Source organism: Ctenocephalides felis, unplaced genomic scaffold, assembly GCF_003426905.1.
Source record: "Ctenocephalides felis isolate EL2017-DRISC unplaced genomic scaffold, ASM342690v1 CF-g0.4_SCAFFOLD_01886, whole genome shotgun sequence".
Lineage (NCBI taxonomy): Eukaryota > Metazoa > Arthropoda > Insecta > Siphonaptera > Pulicidae > Ctenocephalides > Ctenocephalides felis.
Genome location: NW_020538040.1, coordinates 147248265 through 147269796, shown reverse-complemented (window position 1 = coordinate 147269796; position 21532 = coordinate 147248265). Strand labels below are relative to the sequence as shown.

At 28.9% G+C, this 21532-nt stretch overlaps 1 protein-coding gene across 1 annotated transcript in view; it reads right to left on the bottom strand.

The window, feature by feature from the left end:
* Positions 1-21532, bottom strand: part of LOC113378726 (rap guanine nucleotide exchange factor 2-like) — a 221244-nt gene that overhangs the window by 180704 nt on the left and 19008 nt on the right. The window lies entirely within an intron of this gene.

Here is a 21532-nt window from a genome sequence, read left to right as displayed (position 1 = left end):
AGTTTTTAAGAGAACGGAGCGTCCGATTTTAATAATTCAAAAAACATTTGACTTGTATTGACAAGATGAAGAATTGATCAAATTTTCATGAGGGCAGGTCTAGCGGTTTCGGAGATCTAACGAAAAAAGTAAAAAAAAATGCCATTTGGCGGTCAAAAATGATCATTAGACATATGCACATCAAATCATCAGATATTTTATAGAGATTTTAACAATAAGTATAAATTTTCTTTGCATTCCTATGGGTTCCGTACCAATATTTATTCGTTAGACGGCGACGCGCCGCTTACGCGCTTTGACATTTTGTCTCTATGCAGTTAAAGCAGTACGCCGCTTTGAAAAAAGATCTTCCAAAATATGCCAAAATAAAGAAGAAAACATTATTTTTTCCAAAAAAAATTTAAAAAAATATTAGATTTTTTTTTGAAAAAATTTTTTTTTCAAAAAAAAGTAATTTTTTGTTTAATTTATAGTTTCTCAAAAATCTTATTTTTCGAAGTAAATTTGTTTTAAAAATGTCAATCGTTTTTAAAAAAATAATAATTTTTGGTACGGGAAGTTCCAGCAATTTGCCTTAAGGCACGATGCCTTAATTGCCTTAAGACAGAATTCCACTTACAGCTAGTTCAATCTTATATCATCAGTTATCCAACAATGTTATTCTATATACAAAGTTTGAAGATAAACAACAGAATTAATATGTACTGTCAAATGAATGATTGAATTATACAAAAAACATCAATATAGAGACAATTTTTATTTTAAACTAAAAATGAAAAAAAAAAATAAAGATTATTTACCTGTAAGGCTAATATGAAGAAATATTATTACTAAATAATTTTTAGTCAAAAAAAAACATTAACTAAAGCTAAAAATTACGTTAACATCTTGTTAAAAAGTTATTAAATTAAATAAACAGTAGAACCCTGTTAGGACCGTCATATGCCTAATATGGTTTCTCGCTTATTACGCTACTTTACGCTTTTTACGACTTCTCGCTTTAGATGCGTCTCTCGTACAATTTCCGATAAGTCGTCTTAACGGGGTTTTACTGCATTTATAACTTTATTATACATTTATTCTGTCGATATACTATAGACCCCTAGCAGCGATCACGACTAATGATTTCCTGAAACGCAAACCAACGCCCGCAGAGGGTTGCTAACATCCCTCGTTTATTTACCGGAAAATGAAATCATTTTTGTAAAATTATATAATTTTTTTCCATTTATTCAGTAAATATTGAAAAGTTATTTAACTATTTTTGTAATCCAAAACAGCATTTGATAAATACACCGCATCTTATTATTAAAAGACTTAAAAAAAATCTTGGTCCACAAATTTTATCTATTAATATGGGGAGTCTATAATTACATTTAAATTTAAATCTATATAAATCATAAAATGTTGTTAATGTTATGATTGTTAATAATTGAAATAATAATACAATAGAGGCAGCAGAAGAAGTTTATTCTTCTTTTAATATTTTAAAATTAATTTAATTCTTAATAGAATTTATTTTATCGACTTAATTTTCTGCATTATATTTATTTGTTATCTAAAGACTTCAGTTACTACAGTACACAATAAATTATTGTAACTTATCTTTATAAGGATGAATTTTTTTTTAATACATATGAAAAATAATTAATTAGCTGAAAAACTTCATAGCAGAATAGCTTATATAATTAGATGTAATTTTGATTACTGTTTATTAATTAAATAAGAAAAAAATTTACAAAACTAAACAATCGATTTTATTTCTGCCAGTTTCATTTTCAAATATATTACTCAATGATTTTATTATAGTTCTGTTTCAAATACTTTATTATACATACCTGCATATTTGCTCAGTTTCATAAAATAAATCTATTTCGCAGAATATCTTGACCTTGAAAATGTATAATCAAAACTCGTTTTTTATTTTACACTATTTAAATTGCTTAGCAAATAAATTTAATTTATGGATGTACATAAATACATCCAGGTGTTTTGCATTCTTTGCAATGTGTTTTCGTTTTATAGATCTTAAATATTAATGAAAAAACTGTCGGACTGATTTAAAGATTATGGTGCCAATTAAAATTACATTAAATACATACATACCTACGTATGTAGAATATAAATAGTTTTTTTGGTAACGGATTTGAGATAAATATACGGTAATCGTTTATTTATGATTTGATAAGAGAAAGTATTTCCTGTGTTTTTCTTTGATTGATCATAAATGTACGTTCACGACCTGGACCTAAAAATTGTACAACGAAATTTTATTTCACTTTCTCATTTTTCTAATCGAGGCGGAATATTTACAGAAATTAGCACATATATGTAGGCACACACACACACTTATATATATATTTATATAGATATATAAATATATATATATATATATATATATATATATATATATATATTAGATGGTAGTCTTGAATGTGTAAGTGTTTTGTAGAGCTTCGAACAAAGCATTCAAATGTAATAAAAAACGAAAGTTTTTTTTAAAAACCATTTTTTTAAAACCAAAATGGTAGATTTTTTATATAAAATGAATAAAATTGTGGAAAAAATAATCTACAGAAATATGACAATGTAATCAAAATGAATAAAAATTGCGCTCTATCTAAAAGACAATATTAAGAGCTAAAACTTACAGAGAATTGTTTTTTATCAAATTGGAACCATTCGAGCCCTTGGGAGCAAGGAAATTCGAAAATGTGCATATTAAGGACCACCCTAATATATATATGTATATATATATATATATATATATATATATATATTTATATTTATATATAACCTGTGTCCATTACAAACAGTCACATGAACGCAACTATGAATTTCCTTTCTCTTTTCTTAGATCACATTTCAGAGTCACTATTTAATTAAAAAAAATGTCATGATGGACTAAAATTTAAATTCCAAACCTGTCTACATGAACTCTTTCCATTTATGATTTTATTCTACCTTTTCACTTAATTTTAATTTCAACAATAATCGCGTTTCATGATATAATTATTTATAGAGAACTAACGGGATCTGCAAGAATGTTATTGCATTCGCAACATACCTGTTTCATATAATTTGCTGCAACTAGTAATATAGGTCACGTAGTGCTTCATATAATATAGTTATATTGATTTAATTATTGTAATTATTTTTGTAATTATGGATCAGTCATTAATAGACTAAGGCATATTCACTTAATGTTCAAGCTCAGATTTGGATACTTGAATTTAAATTTGCTATAAAAATATTTTTTGTATAACTAATTTTGAATTTTCTACTTCAATACCTATAGAATCAATTATTTTAGAAACTCTTTGGTTCTTTGCCTTTTGATTTATTACAATATGATGTTGTATTTTATTTCTCAAATATAATTTAAGCAAGATCTAAATACTCAGTTTTAACTTAAGTATAAATAAATTTACATTTACGGTTTACATACTGGATATGTGTTTATTTTATGGTTTTAAATTAATAAATATGGCATTAATACCGCAATTTTTAAAAAACCATAAGTTATAGTATTTTTAAATAATTAAGTTTTAACTTCCTGACCGTGTAGTTTGTTTTCGACAGAAAATCCGATTTACTATTTTTATGTTTTCTCGACTTTGCAAAGTCATTCTGAATCATTTGAGTCCAAAACTGAATTTTTAAAATTTAACAGCCAATCAAAAAAATTCGATATTATTTCGTCACATTGATTAGTTTCACACGATGATCAGCCAAGACGTTTCTTTATATTTAGGATTATCTATATTAGAAATTCAATGAAAAAAATTTTATTGAGAAAATCCTGAACCGATTTCGAAACCGTTCTAAAGATATTAGTTGTAGTTTAGATATCAATAGTGCTGATTAGTTTTTGGTAAAGATCAGCCGGGCTATTACTTTGTAATTAATTACTGAAAACTTTGTATGATGATATATTCCAGGATCTATGGAACATCCTAAAGTATTATAGGTCTATAAAAAGTGGTTTAATTACAAAAAAATCGTCATTGGAATAAAAAAAAGACTTGGAAAGAATTGGAATAAAATTTATAAGACGCTAATTGCAATAATTTTTTCATTGCTAACAATAAGTCAATTACCATTTACACAATGTTTTTAATTATTAGTAGAAAAAACCAAATCTTAGTTGAAACGCTTAATACGCAACCAATTTTGAATGCGAATTTTTTATTTTATATATAAATTTACGTTTATATTTTGAAAAATTTCAGTTTTCGTAATTTCTAGGATAACAAATACTGTACTATGTTGTGCCAATTTTGGAAAAAAAAGTTTTTTACGTATCTAAACAAGGTTTTTATATTACTTCCGGAAGAAAACTCTCGATAGATAAATAATTTCATAATAATTTCTCATTATGAATAATGATACGGAAATTTTATGATCATGAATTTTTTCAAATATCGTCTTTTGTATAAAATTATGTTTTAGATTTGATCTTTTCTACATGTATTTTTAATCATTTTAAAACAAAATACATGGGGCTTGCTTGTCGAGCTTCAGAGGCTTTGTTCTTGCAACCTTAAGGTTCCAGGTTAGATACAAACCTCTACCTTGGCATTAGAGTAGTGATATAGATTTTAATTGAAAATATAGATCAAAATAGTAACAAGTAATATAATTTTTATTTAAATCATTAAAATTGGATGCTTCGTTTTCTAAGAAATGCCAATTATCGCACTTTTTGTTCCGAAACGGCTGGACCGATTTCTGCCAAGAACTAACCAACATATCTATCCATCGATAAGAATACAATACTGTTTGAATCATTTGAATCGGTTGATCCGTTCTCTCAAAAATTCGATTTCTATTTTCTGCACTCTGTGTTTTTTATCTCCGTAACTGCTGGACCTGCCTTAGCCAAAAACCAATCATAATAATAATCATAAAATTAGCACATCTCCCTATCAATAGGAATCGAATGTTTTTTGAACCATTCAAATCAGTTGATCCGTGCGCCCGAAAAGGTGACCGAATAATTGCATCCATACATACACACACACATCCATTTTTTCTGAGGTATGCCAAAATGTTCAGAAACCTTCAAAACGTGAAGAAATGCAAAAATTTTCAATTTCGATTTTTGGACGATTACAATAACTTACCCTACGGGAAGTTAATTATATGAATATATTAAATAAATAGGCTAACCGTTGGGTTCAGCACAACAGCTCATGAAACTTTTAAGTTCTGATTGTGTTTAAAGAATGAGAAAAAAATATTTTGTTGGCCGGTTAAAAATTGGTGCTAGTTGTTTCCTTTATTTTTCAATAAGGTTGACGATGTATGTATTTCCATTGCGAAAAATCGACAGTTCACTAGAACACATCCTCTTGTCCTCTGTGACCTCGCTCGAGTCGTTTGTAATGTAATGTAATTAATTAAGTAAGTCCCTTAATTACAACACACACGAAACAAGTTAATGGCCCCGAGCTATAAATTATAATACTCAGAACTAATTTATAGCCGCACATGAATACACATATAAGCGTCAGGAAACAAACCTAACTTTGTGCCGGTGCGGTGTGCACTGTTTTGCCAAATATTCATTTCATGCTTACTTGATATTATAATGATCAGGTGAATTTGGTTAGAATACATTGCTCAGTTGTATATGAAATTGAATTGTGTAAAATTTATGACTTTTACCTCGTGGGTAATGACAATCAAATTTATGGTCTTCACCTGGTCAGTAATGGCAATTATGTTTTATAATCTTGTTGAAAGGCTTGAGCAAAGAAATAGTACGTGGCGTAAATGGCTTCGGTCTGCAATTACAAAGTTTTAGGTTTAACCCTTTCTACTCGCATGCCGAAATTCATATAAATCTCGCAAATCGAGTGGAAAGGGTTAAATCCCGCGTTGCGTACAACTTGATACCACTGCATTTATTTTGACTTGAATACATGGGTCGAAAATTTATATATAAGTGAAAATAGCCATTACTGCAGTTACAATATTGTAACAATTAAGAAGGCAAAACGACGGCATATATTATGTGAAAATATAATCAAGTATTGGGTTGCCTTTTTCTAGCGATCTATAAAAACTAACAAAATTATTCATGAAACTATCAAACCTATAACAGATTAACAAACAATTGTATGAGTAATATAATTCATGTGAAACTATTATAAAAAGGCAATAAAAATATTATTACACTATGCAACATTTATATAAATTTGCTTTTGTTGTAAATTTTATATAATATATATATGTATATATATATATATACTAGCTGACCCGGTAAACGTTTAGCTATAAAAAATATATCTAGAAAATTTTTAACTGATTGTGAATGTGTGAAAAGGAATTCGATTACTAAAATAATTATTTCGAAATAGGACTTTAAGGTAGGAGGATGAAAATTTAGGGCTGTATATATTTTTGTATACAAATCAATAAAAATATAAAGTAAAGAAAATTGATCCGAAATATATAAAAAATGTTAGGGGTGGCGAACCCTCATCAGTTAGGAAAATGAAAAATAGATGTTTTTTATTCATTTTTTATATATTTAGTTGATATCTATTGATCAAATAATTATATGAATTTCAATTGTGATTGAACTTGTGCAATTCTGTACTGAAAATCTAACCAAGCTGATCATGCGATAAGCATCTCTATTAGAAAAAATATTTCAATGAAAACTATCGGTTGCATTCTAAGAATGCACGTAGTTGAGGAAAAGTATAATCACAACATCTTTGTGTCTTTTAAGTACGAAAAACAAATGTAAAAATGCTAGACATGAAAAGTTGGTTACTTTATCTAATATGTCGTAACAACTTTTCTCAAATTTCCTCGTACACAATAAAACTTAACTTCTACGAAAAGTTTGCTTTCTTTTTAAAAAAAATCTAGGAATGCTGTTTACCATATCGGTGTTTGCTTGATAATATGACAAAGCCGTGAAGCGCCGAAAAGTCAATAATATATTGTTAACAATAAGACAATCTGTTTGTTTGTTAAATGCCATTGTAGACAATTGTAATGTTTATAATATTTAATCTAGACTTATGAATTTATTTTAAGACACGTATTTCAGGTGATACTAAAGTATGTGGCAGTAAAGTGCATTGCTCGAATTCCGACAAGATTGCATTTTATATATTTTACATATATACATACATTGTATAAAATACTGGTGAAGAAGTTTGCAGTTAAATGTGAAAATTTTATCATAAAAATACATAAATTGAATATTTGCTTAAACACCAATTTTTTATGAAATAAAGATGCTTATTGATCTATTGTACCCAATGCAAACTATTAATATATTTTATAGTTTCTATAGGTACATGATGGATAAATAGACATCATTATTTTATCCAAAAATTATAGATACTATAAAAATATAAATGTATGTTAATGCTGTTACGGGTCTAACTTCGTTTGAATTGAATAAATCTATGTATTTGCTGTGCTATCAGCGTTCTACACAAAAAAAACCTAACTTCACGTAGGCGTTATCAATGAGAAATCATAAAGATGCACTTATGAAAAAATTGTTATTTGACGTTCGTGCGTTTTGTAGGTTAGGTTTTAGGTGTGAAACCCCTGAAAGCACAGTAAATACATAGCTTTTTGACAGTTTGTAATTACCAATTCATACGTAGATAGACCCGTTACATAACATCGGACATTTCTGTTTATCGGATCCTTAATATTTTGTTAAATATTTCATTTTATAATTGTCGTTATGTTTTGGTGTTCTAATGTTAACTAAAATTTTAAAAAAATTCTTCAATTTGTGGTTTGTTCTTTTTCTAGCAAAGTCTAATACTTTATAATACATACTTATGTGCGCATATACCCATATTATTACGATATTGCATTATTCTTTATTATTATTATTATTGTTATTATTATTATTATTATTATTATTCACAATTAGAATTAGGTACTCTATGAGCTGCTGTGATGCATATTTTTACTATAGTTAATTAGAAAGCAACTTAATATTGTGTTGATATTTTATATTTTATTTTTATATTTTCCAGAAATGTTCGGATGGTCTATTTTTATATAAAAACATAATTATGATCTCTATTTTTTAATAAAATCATTTGATATCATGTTGCAATCAACACTCAAATATTGAACTCAAAACCTTGTGGTTGCAAGCCGGTACCTAAACCACTTGCGCCATGTACTACTTTTTAAACAATACCTTTTTAAAAAAATTATTATTCTGCTTTTATGCATCTCTATTACATAACAATATAAATATAGAGAATAAATCTCGTGTCTTCTGCGGTTAAATATTCCTCTCATAGATCTTTCGTTGTAAGTGGAACGGTTGTTTTACAATAGAGTTGATTTATATAGAAATCATATGAATATGATATTATTTATGATTTGAAATGACATATGTCTGTATTCGTCCTTGATAATTAACTTGACACGACTGTGAGTAAGCGCGCGATTAATTATATCTTGCTAACTATAATAAAGCCTTTGTTTTTACATAACGAGATCATCATCTGCTTGTTATAATGAACAACATTTACTTTTGAAGTTGTAAATATTCTATATTAATTTCTTAAGAAGACATGATATGGTAAGATGTAAGATGTAAGATGTTAACTACCTATATATTGGAACAAAATAATACTTTGCTCATACAGGGTAGAGCGGGGCTTTCCATATTTTAAAAACAAGTAAAGTTAATATTTTATTAATTGAAATTGAAATTTTATTATTTGAAAGTAGAGGAAAAAAGATGCTTAACCAGTCATCACCTTGATTCGTATGATGTTGCTAGCTGGAGATAAACGACAATGTTTGAAAATCTATAACAGAAGTATTTTCTTTCGTTGTTAGTTTTTTTGGTTGTGAGCACTGTTGTTTAGTTTACGACACTTTAATATAATTCTTAAGTATACTTTATTTAATTGTTTTATGAGACGTATTGTTAAATTTCAGTTAGATTCAACGGGTTTTTTATATATCCTCTATAAAACCTTACACATGAGTGGGGTAAAAAGGACTAACCGAACCTTTACTTTGTCAAAGATATACTGTAAGCAATAATAAATAGTAAATAACAAACTAAATTATAATAAAAACAATTTTATAAGAGATAAATTATATTAATAGTTATTCCAGCTCTGCTGAAATATTAATCAAGGGTATATACAATGTTATCTCTTCAAAAAATGTATCCATAAAATTTATATATTGCATTGGTTGAATAATGTACCTATTATTTCGTAAAATACTTTTAAAATTAAAAATAAGATATCAGATCTTTTTGCCTCACTTATGGGGTAAAAAGGACCAGGTGACAAATTTTTGAAAAACTGCAAAAAGTAAACATATTTCTGCAATGAAGAGTTAGCTGAGAGTTTTACTGAACATAGTCAGTTTGTTTGATAAGTGTTATTTGTTGTGATACAATTGGTTTGGTTTTCACAATATAATTGCTCAAAGTCAAATTTTCATTTTTTGTTATAAGAATGGTTCTAACATAACAGATTTTAAAAAATTTAAATATTTTATGTTTTCTAATTCAAAAGAAGATTATAGTCACTGAATGATGTCATATTAGAGGGCCAACTTCAGTTAATCATTCTACATAAGAAATTATGTATTATTTATATTTATTTTTAAAAATTGTTCTATAAAATATTTTTTATTTGACTTATTGTATAATTTAACTTACTGGACTACGAAATATATACTATAGATATTATTTTACCATGAACAAGATTTTTTTTATTATCCTTCTAGATAAATCATCGAGTGAAGGACTTCATTGTCATAAATGAATAATATTAGATGAGATAATCATGCTAATGGGTTCTATCCTCATATTCACAGAGATAACTCTTTTTGCTTGTGAATTGAACTATTATAATAATTTGAATAATATGTATATTTGTATTTTATAAATTATTAGAAGGCTTAATTTTGAAATGTGGCTACTTAGGATTATTACGGAGTTAAATGCTAATTATTCTCTTCAGTCCGTATATCGAAATCTGTACATATAGCATATGAAGTTACTTTAACACCATTTGTCCGCATAATTTTTTAAAATTTCTCTTATATTATGATTATATTTTAATCATTATTTTACACTACGGTACAAAACAAGTTGACGTAGACCCAATGACATTTCATATGACAGAAAAATTTCTATTTTTATTTGAAGTGGGTCCGAGTCAGCGGTGGTTATGAAATTATACATAAACAAATGAGAGTATGACGACCAATTTGTAAAAAAATATATATTTTTTTAGTAAATTTTTATACATTTTTTAAAAAATTTTACAGTTCATTCAAAGTTACTAGTTTTTTTGTAAGGGTCTCTTTCATCTTTTTTATATTGTTTGTGAGCATAATATTTATGCTATAGAAGCAGTTTGGTATGATCCCTGGACAAGTTTTGAACTTAGCGGTTCGGTATCCAAAATAATAGGCTGTGAAGTTTATTTTGAGATGACAGGAATCGTCTAGATCAGCTGAGAAGTGTGAAACCTCTTATGGAAAATAATTCACCAAGTGCCAATGGTAGTATATTTCCATACTTAGACAACGTTTCGTAGTCAAAACTCTAAATTGACTCTCACGATTCAAATTAATCTTCATGTTCCTGCATCAGTATCTAAAAAAAATTCTTGTTGATGGAGTACTTGAATTTTTTTTCTTGAACATTTCTTGGGCTTCCTTGAATTTGCATCAATTCCACAATATATGCGAGCCAGACATCATGTGGAAGCACTTAACAAATTCATCAAAAGAATCCAAAAAAAACTGATACTGCTCTAGATCAAATTCTTGTTTAGCAGAGTACAAGACATGTCAAATTTTCTTTGTTTTATCCGCCAAAGAAGGTATTGGAAAAAGAGTCGGAAGAGTATGGTAGCATACCACGCACGTCAATGCTAAGTGGTTTATTGGCGTCCCAGAAACTCCCTCTGCTTTCATCAAGCTTCGATTAAACGTTTTGCAGACTTGTATCAATGTTATGTTTCTGCTCAAAAGCACTTCTTGATGGAAAGTTCTGCCAAATTTTCCATCGTTTAAGCTGAAAGTAATAAAGCAGAGTAGATGCTATGCATAGGAACCTTCTTCAATTTTGTCAAAGCTCCAATGAGACATTTAGGAGGTTCTTGTAAGTCCCTGTTGAGTTCCTGTTGAGCAATTTCTCCCACTCTTTATAAACGATAGAAATATCTGCCAATATTCACATCGTTTTAGCCGAGGGTATGTAGAAAGCCGAGTACATGTACATGTGCTGATGCCCAAAACCAGAATTGAAAAAATGAGCGATTTGTAGCCATGAATCGACACCGCCCTTAGTTCTCGCCAAGCTCCTCCAATGAGACATTTAGACTGTGAGAATAATGATTGAATACCTTTTGATATGCTTTGTGAAGATTCTTCTGCCACACAAGAAGCCACTCTAGAAGTTTGAAAAATGATGAAGAGAAACTGCCACATCATAAATCACGTGTGAAGCCATTTTTTGGAAAACATGGTGTTGTTTCATTTCATCCGGAAATTTGTGATCACAGGAGAAGATTTCACGAAGTGTAAGGTTTAGTCTCAGATAATAATCTAACTAAATGATCGATTTGTGTGAAAATATTGATCCTGTTCCAGAACGACTTATTGTTTTTTTTTCATACCTTTGAAAAGCGTTGGGAAGATCTATCCGCCACACAAAAAGTCACTCAAGAAAATTTGAAAAATTTAAAAGGAAAACTGCCACATCGTATATCACGTGTAAAGCCTTCATCATCATTGTGTAATTTTTTTTTTTACGACTCGATGTTTTATTAAAAATATATGAAAATGAACAGTTTTATAAAATGTGAAATTTTATCAAAAATATATTTTTATAAATTCTAAATAATTGTCATAACTTTCTTTTGTTTACGTTTGATCTGATAATCAAGGCCGACTCGAAGTGCTACATTTTCACATTTTCGTATCCCACACACAAGTGCCGGTTTGAATATTGGGTGTAAATCTCAAAGGCTAATTACATATATTTCCATGCCTGAGGAACTCGTTTAAGCCTTGTTTTTGTGATATTATCTTACAGTATTTCTAGTAAATAATTTTTCTTCCTGCCGGTAGTATTTATAATCATGCTTTTGCATATTTCTACTAACTCGAATGCTAATTACACTGCACATCTTGGAGAATTGGCATTCGTGCTGTACGAGCGTTTTCATTGTGAGGATGGATTCAGAAAAATAGCAAAGTTGGTAATAGTCAAATGATTTATATTTTCGAGATTTTGACTGACAGTCTGTCATTTTTAGATCAATTTTTAAAAATTGTTCTATAAAATATTTTTTATTTGACTTATTGTGTAATTTAACTTACTGGACTACGAAATATATACTATAGATATTATTTTACCATGAACAAGTTTTTTTTTATTATCCTTCTAGATAAATCATCGAGTGAAGGACTTCATTGTCATAAATGAATAATATTAGATGAGATAATCATGCTAATGGGTTCTATCCTCATATTCACAGAGATAACTCTTTTTGCTTGTGAATTGAACTATTATAATAATTTGAATAATATGTATATTTGTATTTTATAAATTATTAGAATACAACAATATTATTTTTTGTTTATTTGGAGTTTTAATTGTATTATACATATTTATTTTTAATAGAACTTATAATAAAAGTTATTGCAACTATTTGTTTATATTTTGCTTTTTGAATACACCAATGTTTCTATTCTGATTCTAGACTGATTCATTTTTTTCGATACTGTGAAAACTGTCAGACTTTGAAGTGTCTATTTAAATAAATTTAGATTTAGTTTGGATATTGGTTATTAAGGCCAAATAATTGGTTATTATTTGGATTATTGGGCTTTACCAAGAATTTCTCTTATATTTGAAGTATTCTTATATTTTTCTTACTTTTGAATAAAATGAGTAAATATTTGAATTTAATGATTCAGAAATTTTTTACTCTGAATCGACTGTGTGTATTCAAACAATTTAAGAATTTTTAATAATATAGTATAAACAGTTATTTTATTTGTGTAGAAGTTAATTTAAAATTCTTTTGCCGTATATCACAGTAATATAGATATCATGTTTTTTAACATTTTTTTCTACAGATTTATCAAAATATGCAAACAATTATTGTTGAATATCAAATGATATTCAAATTGCGATTAATGATAACATGCATTCGGTTTATGCAAAGAATCTAAAACATTTAATGATAGACCTTTTTTTATATCTTCAATTTCGAAGTTTGTAAAACACTGCTTTCTTATCTCAATCTCTTTCAGAGTGTAATATGAATAAACGAATTATCGAATTCGAAATTTAATACTATCTATATTATTGCCAAAATTAGTATATAGTAATCTAATCCCTCTAAATAATCTTTATCACACGATTTGGTATCGTGAGAAGTTTTGAAACGGCTTATAATAATATTACAAGTAATATCTGTTAGAGTAATTGGGTGTGGTCAAAATCGGCTTAATTTTGAAATGTGGCTACTTAGGATTATTACGGAGTTAAATGCTAATTATTCTCTTCAGTCCGTATATCGAAATCTGTACATATAGCATATGAAGTTACTTTAACATCATTTGTCCGCATAATTTTTTAAAATTTCTCTTATACTATGATTATATTATATATTTTAATCATTATTTTACACTACGGTACAAAACAAGTTGATGTACACCCAATGACATTTCATATGACAGAAAAATTTCTATTTATATTTGAAGTGGGTCCGAGTCAGCGGTGGTTATGAAATTATACATAAACAAATGAGAGTATGACGACCAATTTGTAAAAAAAATATATATTTTTTTAGTAAATTTTTATACATTTTTTAAAAAATTTTACAGTTCATTCAAAGTTACTAGTTTTTTTGTAATGGTCTCTTTCATCTTTTTTATATTGTTTGTGAGCATAATATTTATGCTATAGAAGCAGTTTGGTATGATCCCTGGACAAGTTTTGAACTTAGCGGTTCGGTATCCAAAATAATAGGCTGTGAAGTTTATTTTGAGATGACAGGAATCGTCTAGATCAGCTGAGAAGTGTGAAATCTCTTATGGAAAATAATTCACCAAGTGCCAATGGTAGTATATTTCCATACTTAGACAACGTTTCGTAGTCAAAACTCTAAATTGACTCTCACGATTCAAATTAATCTTCATGTTCCTGCATCAGTATCTAAAAAAAATTCTTGTTGATGGAGTACTTGAATTTTTTTTCTTGAACATTTCTTGGGCTTCCTTGAATTTGCATCAATTCCACAATATATGCGAGCCAGACATCATGTGGAAGCACTTAACAAATTCATCAAAAGAATCCAAAAAAAACTGATACTGCTCTAGATCAAATTCTTGTTTAGCAGAGTACAAGACATGTCAAATTTTCTTTGTTTTATCCGCCAAAGAAGGTATTGGAAAAAGAGTCGGAAGAGTATGGTAGCATACCACGCACGTCAATGCTAAGTGGTTTATTGGCGTCCCAGAAACTCCCTCTGCTTTCATCAAGCTTCGATTAAACGTTTTGCAGACTTGTATCAATGTTATGTTTCTGCTCAAAAGCACTTCTTGATGGAAAGTTCTGCCAAATTTTCCATCGTTTAAGCTGAAAGTAATAAAGCAGAGTAGATGCTATGCATAGGAACCTTCTTCAATTTTCGTCAAAGCTCCAATGAGACATTTAGGAGGTTCTTGTAAGTCCCTGTTGAGTTCCTGTTGAGCAATTTCTCCCACTCTTTATAAACGATAGAAATATCTGCCAATATTCACATCGTTTTAGCCGAGGGTATGTAGAAAGCCGAGTACATGTACATGTGCTGATGCCCAAAACCAGAATTGAAAAAATGAGCGATTTGTAGCCATGAATCGACACCGCCCTTAGTTCTCGCCAAGCTCCTCCAATGAGACATTTAGACTGTGAGAATAATGATTGAATACCTTTTGATATGCTTTGTGAAGATTCTTCTGCCACACAAGAAGCCACTCTAGAAGTTTGAAAAATGATGAAGAGAAACTGCCACATCATAAATCACGTGTAAAGCCATTTTTTGGAAAACATGGTGTTGTTTCATTTCATCCGGAAATTTGTGATCACAGGAGAAGATTTCACGAAGTGTAAGGTTTAGTCTCAGATAATAATCTAACTAAATGATCGATTTGTGTGAAAATATTGATCCTGTTTCAGAACGACTTATTGTTTTTTTTCATACCTTTGAAAAGCGTTGGGAAGATCTATCCGCCACACAAAAAGTCACTCAAGAAAATTTGAAAAATTTAAAAGGAAAACTGCCACATCATATATCACGTGTAAAGCCTTCATCATCATTGTGTAATTTTTTTTTTACGACTCGATGTTTTATTAAAAATATATGAAAATGAACAGTTTTATAAAATGTGAAATTTTATCAAAATATATTTTTTATAAATTCTAAATAATTGTCATAACTTTCTTTTGTTTACGTTTGATCTGATAATCAAGGCCGACTCGAAGTGCTACATTTTCACATTTTCGTATCCCACACACAAGTGCCGGTTTGAATATTGGGTGTAAATCTCAAAGGCTAATTACATATATTTCCATGCCTGAGGAACTCGTTTAAGCCTTGTTTTTGTGATATTATCTTACAGTATTTCTAGTAAATAATTTTTCTTCCTGCCGGTAGTATTTATAATCATGCTTTTGCATATTTCTACTAACTCGAATGCTAATTACACTGCACATCTTGGAGAATTGGCATTCGTGCTGTACGAGCGTTTTCATTGTGAGGATGGATTCAGAAAAATAGCAAAGTTGGTAATAGTCAAATGATTTATATTTTCGAGATTTTGACTGACAGTCTGTCATTTTTAGATTAATTTTTTACAAATGATTCTCAAATTGTTTTGTAACATAATTCTTATAATATTATTGAGTCAGTTATGATTTTTTAATAAGTTAGATAGATATAGAGTAGCTTTGGGCTATCTGTAACAGCAGTAATTAGTACCAGATGTTTTTCAATAGGATTTTAAATGATAATAAATTATTTCTTTATCCCCATTGGATATGGGGTTTTGCACAATATTCTCATTGCTACTGTCCTGCAGTCTGATGCAATAAACAGAATCGTGCAGGTACATCATTTTTGGCAGGTAACATAAAATTGATCTATCACAAAATTTTGGTTTGCGTTATTATTATTTTTTTTTATTATTTTAGAACAGCAATCAGAACCTTACGTCCTATGAGCTGTTGGGCTGAAACTTCTCCTTACTTCGTATTTTTAAATGGTAACCCAATGGTAATCCATCCATATTTGATGATTTTTGTTATTAGAATTAATCTAATAGGGCTGACTTTTTATTGGTGCAGCAATGCCGGGCAAGGGCTATTTTTACTTGGAAACATATTGCTATCTATATTTCCAAGTGAAAATCGTTGTCACTGCTGCCTGACAAGAGGCTGCTCGAAGTGGGCATCGAACCCGGGACCTCTGAAACAAGTCCCGTCGCTCTTTACCGCTGACTTACGGGCGAGCCTGCGTTATTATTATGGACTAAATTCCAATTTCATATATCTTACTTTGTTTTAAATTTAATAATCTTTGATAGTGTATAATATTTTTTGTCATTGCTAAATTGTATAAATAGTTATCTTGATTAATGTAATGAAATTACACCTGGGGTTAGTTGAAACAAAACCTTAGGACTAGTTGTTATACAAAAATTATATACAGATTCAAGTGAAGAAGATTGAATGGAATGTATAATTTGTAAGATGTGGGCAAACGTAAATTGTGTTACAGGAGACACTACATATAATGTTTTATTTTTATTATAATAAAACGTAGTGTAGTTTACTGGAGACATTATATATTGTTTGCGTTAATTATAGTTTGCATTGATGTATGAGAATTACTTAGAAATAAATCAATTTTTTTAATAATGAGTAAAGAATAAATATCGGATTTATTATTATTACTACTATCTCCGGTAGGGGTTACAACTAGCCCCAAACACGGGGTAAGTTGCAACACCGCACTTTTTCTTGAAATTGGTTAATTATGAAATAATGAACGACAGTTGTGGAATTATTTTTACTTGATTGGGTAGAGGAATAGTTAGAGCAACTATTCATCTTTATTAGAGAAATGAAGTCAGTAGATCTTAAGATATATCTATTCAAAAAACTGTTACAACAAGCCCCTAGCTCTTCTATCACTTTTCAGCAATACATAGCGTTTTTGTAAAGTATTTGAATTACTTATAATTAGATTACTTTAATATTACATTATCTTGCAATTTTGGGCTTCAGAGTTCTCGGGTTCGATACTCACTTCGAGCAGCTTGTTGTCAGGCAGCAGTGACAACGATTTTCACTTGGTGATATAGATAGCAATATGTTTCCAAGTGAAAATAGCCCTCACCTGGCATTGCTGCATCAATAAAAATATTCGCCCTATTACAGAAATTGTAATAATAATATATCATACAGAGACAACTGATTGGGTTGCCATCTGTCAAACAGACTAGTATCAAGTCAAATCAGTATAACAGCTTATAGGACTATTAGGTTTTGATTTCTGTTCAAAAATGAAAATTAAAAAAAAAATTGAAAATTTTTTTAAAAATCTTGCAATTTTGATCCTGACTTAGAATGGATGCAACTGTAATTGTTTTGTAAATTTTTAAGTTATTTTACGTCGTTGGATTTAAGTCATTTAACAAATAGATATAGGATTAAATTATTTCTTTGATTCCTTTGAAGATTTTTTCAATACTATTACATATTCCACATTCCTATTTTTGCTTGGAAACACATTGCTATCTATATTGCCAAGTGAAAATTGATGTCACTACTGCTTCACACCAGACAATGCAAGTTTGTGGTTTCAAACTTGTAACTTTTAATTGAAATCCCATAGCTATAACCACTAATTCACGAAGGAGCTCACGTGAAATTTAGAATCCTTTTTCAGAAAATTGTTATCAAAACAGTTTACTCGTATGCTCAGTTACGTTTCCAAGAATTATTTCTTGTAAATATGAGCACATATGATGATGTTAAATGATTCAATTACTCTAATGTTCTAATTTAGTAAATAATTGTGGATAAATTATTTATGATTTATACATAAATTTCTCGGTTTTCTTCACGCACGACATGGGGCCTTCAGATGTAACTCTAAATAAAGCTATTAATTTATTGCTTTCTATGGATCTGATGTAAGAATTACTACTTTATCAACAAATATATACATATACATAAACAATATTATTATACTGTATCTGTGTGTGTGTGTAATTTCAATTAACCTGTACTTACTTCTACATATATGTATACCGTATAAGAATTTTCTCATACAGTTGCTTTCTGATACTCGGATCGTTAATCACATAAATTTCTTATGTATTTCTGTGTTTTTTCCATTATATGTGCTCGAACATGTACTTATTGCATTTCATGGTTTTCGTCATTGTTTTATCATACCTCATTATCGATGCGGTGAATATAGAATAGTCAGGGGAGGACAACCTTTTCAATATAAGACACGAGATATATCGGATTCTGTTTGATTTATCATAATCGGTAGCATATGTAATTACTATTTAAGAATGATTTTTTAAAATTATTTTGCATATATGAATTTGTATATGAGTGTTTTGGCCATAAGTTCATTACAATTATATACGATTTATAATAAATTGTTATTAAATTTATTATCAAACAACAATATTTTTGTTATTTACGATCTGTGCATATTACGAAAACATTTTTGAATTTTATCTAATTTACAAATTTGTTCTTACAGTAAGGCTCGGTTGGAAAGCAATCCAGTAGTTGCCCTCTTCTAGTTGTTACATATTATGAATATATTTAGTAATTTTTAGACTTCATATTTTTATGCAGCAATGCCCACGAAAAGCTATTTTAACTTAGAATTATATTTGAGATTTATAACTTTAAGTGGAAATTTGATGTCACGCTGTCTGATTTCGAGCAGGCCGCGGTTGAGATCGAATTCGCGAAATAGGTATTACTAGCTCACGTTTTTAAACTTAAAAACAAGTCTATGTAGAGAGAATTTATATTTAATATTTCGAATGATAATGAATCTGGTCAAATGATTAAAATTGATTTTGGACATATGTAACCACTAATAATGTGTTTAGGATTTTGGAACAGAGATTGCAAACCTTTTTTCCTAAGTCGTATATTGCTCTATTTTGAATTATAAAAATGAATTTGTGATTTATGTACTTATGCATGTATATACAAAACGAATAAATTAAATAAAATAAAATAAACTCGTACTTTCATACTTGTACTGGTATAAATCTTTTAGGTTTTCGGAACAGAGATTGTAAACCTCCTAAAATAAAGTCAAAAATTGCTCTATTTTGATTTACAGAAATGAATATGACTTACATATACATGTATATACAAAACGAATAAAATGAAAAAAATAAGTTCGTACTTGTATAAATCTTTTAGGTTTTGGAACAGAGATTGTAAACCTTCTTAACTAAATTCGAATATTCCTCTATTTTGATTTATAAAAATGAATATGATTTACATATACATGTATCTACTGAACGAATAAAATCAAAATATAAACTCATACCTAAATTTTAAAAATAACACATTTATAACAGTAAATAGTTTCCAACTTAACTTCTAATTTTGTATCTATGATAGAGTATTTGTAATGTGTAATAATATTATTATTACTACAAAGCAAGAAGAATGTTCGTTTTTTATACATTTGCACCTATTTCATCCTGAACATCAGCAAATTTGGGGTCATACTATAAAAAATATCTAAATCGAATGCCAGTCCATTGATCTGGCGTCTGGGTATGAGATTTGAAAATATTGAAATTTTTTGTCTGTAATTGCTTGGATTTTAATTTTTTACAACTATTTTTGCAAATTTTATTTGCGTCTATTTTATCCTGAACATCAGCAAATTTGTGGTCATACATTTAAATGTATGTTTCGAATCGAATGCCAATCCATTGATTGGGCGTCCGGGTATGAGAAATTTGAAGCTAATGAATTTTCTTGCCTGTAATTGCCTGGATTTTAATTTTTTATAAGCAATTTTCATATTAAAATCAAATTTTAAAATAAAAGAATTTCACAGTGCATCGGAAAATATATAACAATAATAATATACATTTGCAAATATATATTCAAATATATTTGCAAATATATATTATTATTGTTCTCCTATTCAGCTACTTAATGCAATACATTTTTATGGAAAATATTGCAAAATACTTATGAACTGATCTTATAAGATGCAAAATGTTACTTCAAGCATTATGATCTGATATCTGATAGTATAAACGAAAAGGGCGTGCGGTTTATTTATGAATGTACTTAACCTAAAATTTATTTCTAGTACCGAGATACATTAAGTTCTCCATTATTTGTGGATCAAATAGTAGTAAGAATTTTATTACTTGCGGCATATCTTCGAAGGTTGGGCTCAGGTGTGTTAGATTATATTATGCGAAGCGGCGTATTTCTTTGCGTACGAATACTCTTATATATGAATTGTAGGTGAAATCTGGGTCGTGCAAAACACTAACACATGGCCAGCGTTTCCTCTTTAAAACTTATTATTTCAAAGAATGAATCACTCGGCAGTCGCACAATAAGTAAAAGGCTCTGACCTTCATTTCAACACGTACCGCGAGGCAGATAACTGGCGAATAGAAAAAATTAGTTGAACATAATTGATTAATCGATATAGAAAATTATGAATGCATAATGCAAATATTTATGTAGCATTAATTAAATATTTGAAATTTATTACTAATATTTTGTCATTAATATTTATTGCTCTATATATAAACCCTTTCGGATGTCGCCGCTCCGGCAAATGCTGGAATTCACGAGTGGAAAGGGTTAGAATTTTTATATATCTCTACGTTTCAAGAGTTTCTGAACATTTTGGCATACCTTAGAAAAAATTGATGTGTGTAGGTGTGTGTTTATGTAGTAGGGTACAGCAGGGCTTAAAGTTCCGCGGGTAAAAAGGTCCACCACTAATATCTCAAAAACAAGTAAAGTTAGGGATTTTTTAAGAACATGATTTGAAAGTAGAGGAAAAAGGATGCATAACCAGCCCTCACCTTGATTCTTACGGCGTTGTTATCGAAGAAAACGGCAATGTTTGAAAATCCATTACAAAAGTATTATCTTTCGTTTTTGGTTTGAGCATCGATGCTTAGTTTATAATGCCTAATATGTAATTTTTTACTTTACGTTATTTAATTAATTGTTTTATAAGATGCATTGTTAATTTTAAGTTAGATTCAACAGTTTTTATATATAACCCCTATAAAAGCTTACAGGTGGGTGGGGTTAAAAACAAAAAGGACCAACTGTACCTTTACCTTGCAAGGTGTAAAAAATGAAAAAATAGCAAATGAGTAAATTAAGTTACAATAAGCAATTTTACAAGAGAAAAATAAATAAATAGTTATTCCAACTCTGCTGATGAATATTTCT